The sequence below is a fragment of the Procambarus clarkii genome, chromosome 16 (assembly GCF_040958095.1).
Source record: "Procambarus clarkii isolate CNS0578487 chromosome 16, FALCON_Pclarkii_2.0, whole genome shotgun sequence".
NCBI classification, from domain to species: Eukaryota; Metazoa; Arthropoda; class Malacostraca; order Decapoda; family Cambaridae; genus Procambarus; species Procambarus clarkii.
The window spans coordinates 46,260,299-46,264,071 of record NC_091165.1 but is presented as its reverse complement, the minus strand read 5'-3'; the positions used below and the strand labels follow the sequence as shown (position 1 = coordinate 46,264,071).

Sequence of the window (3,773 nt, the reverse complement as noted above, 5' to 3'; positions counted from 1 at the left end):
AAAAATACTACAACGTTCTGGCAACACCGTGGTGCAAACCGTTTAATGTTATGATAATAAATAACGTAATTAGAGCAAATTTTCCAGCCGCAATTGCCCGAAATCTGGTCCTCGCGGCTCGGGTGCGCCGTAGGGTGATGCGTCATACGTTGTAAGCGTCTAGTATTTCGCAATAGAGTGGAGAATATCTTGTTATGCATATACAAATTATAAACACACTCGCTGGCAACTGTCTTCTGTGAGAGGGAGGGGCTATAATCCGATTTACTGGCTTAGTCACCCTCTCAGTGTCTGTGCCGGCGGTCGCATGCCTGACGCGCTCGCACAGATCGTATTTTCTTGCATATACTGCACAATGGATATAGTATCGGACAAGAAGAAAGCTCTAAAGGCAAGAGCTCTACGCGTTAGCCAAGTAAAGAAGGAGCGTAAAGCCACACTGAGGCAAAACAAGAGTTCCCTTGAGTGAAGAGAGAGGGCAGCCTCCCGCCCCCACAACACACTACCTCGCCTCACACCCAGGCACCCACACCTCCTGTGGCACCTGCCACACCTCTGTGGCACCTGCCACACCTCCTGCTGCACATGCCACACCACCTGCGGCACCTGCCACACCACCTGCGGCACCTGCCACTCAAGATCTTAGACCTGCAACTCAAGACGTTCTCCCTCTTGATGTTGCATATTTCAGACCAATTATATTAGGTTAGTATGTATTATGTTTTATATCTTGATACTATATCATAAATAATTGTAAATATAAAGCTGCTGTCTTTTTTTTTATTTTTTTTATTTTTTTTTTTAATTTTTTTTTTTTAATAATTTTTTTTTTTTTTTTTTTATCAGGCAATCTTCATGGAACTTACACACCTTACTGAAGGAATGCCAATCTACAAGGGTGGTAATTTTGATTGAAATTGGTAGTTCATCAACCTCAGCCAAAGGTGGCTGAACTTTGACCTTCATTTTTTACAGGTAACTAATTTGCAACTATATGGTTGAATAACTTTTTTATTTATTATTCAATTTACATGGAACTTGCACATTATATGTAGAGTCTGTGCCTCTAAAAACTCAAGTTATATATTTCCCCTAAGATCATTTATTGATTTTATATATATTTATAAACATCATTTTGTTGCATAATTTTTTGGGTGAACTTTGAAAATTTGTATTATTGCACTAAATAGGTTTGGGATAATAATGCCACTAGACAACCTTTATTATATAGTATTGTGATAGCTGAGTATCATAGAAATAATATCAGTTGATATTTGTATTTGTTATATCAACTTTAAAACATGTAAAAAAATGGTTAAAAAAAGTTTTTTTTTTTTTTCTCCCTCTCTATTTAGGCTGCGATGCTGAAACTTGGACCACTTGCAGCCCTCTTCACGTGTAACACGTCAATAAATTTTCATTGCACTAGAACAACTTTTAAGGGGGCATCTCTTCTCAAATCCGAAAAATTTCGAAAATTTACAAAAAATTATGAAAAATACTACAACGTTCTGGCAACACTGTGGTGAAAACCGTTTCATGTTATCTTGAAAAATAACGTTATTAGAGTCAAAATTCCTGCTGCAAGTTTCCCCATTCCGGTTCTCGCGGGCTGGGTGCGCCGTGGGGTATTGCGTCTTACGTTGTAGCTGTCTAATATTTCGTAATAGCGTTGAAAATAACGTGTGATGCATAAAAAAATATAAACTCACTTATTGGCAACAGTCGAGAGTGAGGGAGGGATGGGATTGCTAACATAAGTCAGTCACTCTCTGTGTCCGATAGCGAGCAGATCTATCGTGGACGCGCGCTCACAATATCTCCCAGAATTATCAGTATTTGTGCTATTTTTACTGCAAAATGACGTACAAAACGAAGATGAAGAAAACTCTGAAAGCTAAAAGCATGCTAGCTGCCCGTAGAAGGTGCGAGCTGGCTAGAATCCATGGATTACGCACTTTGAGAGTGAAGATCGTGGAGGCCTCTCAGCCGCGAGTGTGAGGAACCAGCCCGCTACCCCCCCCCCACCACAATCCCACCCTCTGCCACCGCACATTCTCCACCTTCTACTCCAGGGACTGGTACTTGAAGAAAAAGGACAAGGATATGCAGAAACCAACGAGACCCACAACCAAACCAAGAAAGGCCCCTGAGGGAGCTGACCCCGGCTATGGCGCAGGTGCCTACTAGTGCCACTCCAGTGCCACCTTGAGGACCCATATTTCTGACCAATTATATTAGGTTAGTATGTTTTAGTGTTATATTGTGATATTACTTCATATATATTTGTACATATAAAACTGGTGGCAATTTTTATTTTTTTTATTTTTTTTATTTTTTTTTTATTTTATTTATCAGGCGATCTGCATGGAACTTGCACACCTTACTGAACCCATGCCTATCTACAAGGGTGCAAATTTTGAATGATATCGGTCAACATCAACCTCAGCTAAAGGTGGCTGAACTTTGACCTCCGTTTGTGCAGGTAAATATTTTACAATTGTAATTGATTTCACAGACTTTATTTATTATTCAATTTACATGAAACTTGCACATTATATGTAAAGTTTATGCCTCTAAAACATTGTGGTGGCTTTTCTTTCTACGTAGATTTATTGATTTTATAAATATTTATAAATATCATATTAGTGCATAGGATTTTTGGGAAATTTACAAAATCTGTATTATTGCACTAAATACATCTGGGATAAAAATCCACCACACAAATCTTTATTATATAGTAAGGTCATAGCTAAGTGTCATAGAACTTATTTCGATTCACAATTGTGGGCTGTGAAATGATTTGAACATTGGTGAAAAATTGTCTAAAAAAACTTTTTTATTTTTTTTCTCCCTCTCTATTTAGGCTGCGATGCTGAAACTTGGCCCAGTTGCAGCACCTTTCACATGTATCAGGATAATAAATTTTCAATGCCCTACAACAACTTTCAATTTCCATCTAGATGCCCCCTTAACCCAAATAGAGCCACCACAGAGTCGAAAAGTTCGACTGGTATAAACCCATGTACATTTTGTCATAAAAAAGGACATGTTCTCCGTAATTGCTTTAGATTACACCCAGAATTACGTCCAAATGCCTCTATTGTGAGTAAACGAAGGCAGGGTCATCATTCGGAAACTTTTGATTATGGGCAAGCCAACATAGCTCGCTGGTTTTGACCCTTTTATGATACATGCTAAAATGGTAAGAGTTGAAAATGAGTGGGTACCTGTAGTGCTCTTCAGGGATACTGGTGCATTGCTAACTTTGATAACTTCTCGTATGTTGTCCTAGCTCAAGAAGATTGACCTGGACGAAGTTATGCTTATACAGGGTATAGCAGGGGTTGTGCAACATGTGCCTCTTGTGCAAGTATATATTTCATCCTCCTATACTCCTGGTCTATGTACTGTAGATGTGAGAGATACCTTGCCCATACCTGGGGGTAGATATAAATCAAGGTAATGACATTGCAGGCACCTCAATGAATAGGCATCTTCCCATTATGATAAGTGATCCAAGAAAAGTTCTCAGAGACGAGGGAGATTTCTCCAGTTGTGTATCCCACCTGCGCTGTCACCTGATCTAAAGCTGCCAAGTGTCAGAGTGATGTTTCCAAATCTACAACCGGAGGGATGGCTGGAAAACCTCCAACGAAAGAACCGGACTTCGACTTAGCAGATACGATTATGGCGAATTTGGATGAGGTTAGTGTAGTTAAGGATGTTGTGCCAAGTGATGAAGTTGTACCTTCTGTGACTACAGATGCCCC

The 3,773-nt window shown here is 39.5% G+C and overlaps 2 long non-coding RNA genes across 2 annotated transcripts; both read left to right on the top strand.

Annotated features, from left to right (window-relative positions):
• Positions 1–295: 295 nt before the first annotated feature.
• LOC138365435 (uncharacterized) lies at positions 296–1,423 on the top strand. Its single transcript, XR_011228814.1, has 3 exons — positions 296–705; positions 847–975; positions 1,356–1,423. It is a non-coding gene; the product is annotated as an uncharacterized lncRNA (long non-coding RNA).
• Positions 1,424–1,755: 332 nt separating this feature from the next.
• On the top strand, positions 1,756–2,938 carry LOC123753276 (uncharacterized). The gene is made up of 3 exons (XR_011228813.1): positions 1,756–2,241; positions 2,359–2,485; positions 2,867–2,938. It is a non-coding gene; the product is annotated as an uncharacterized lncRNA (long non-coding RNA).
• The last annotated feature ends 835 nt before the right edge of the window (positions 2,939–3,773 follow it).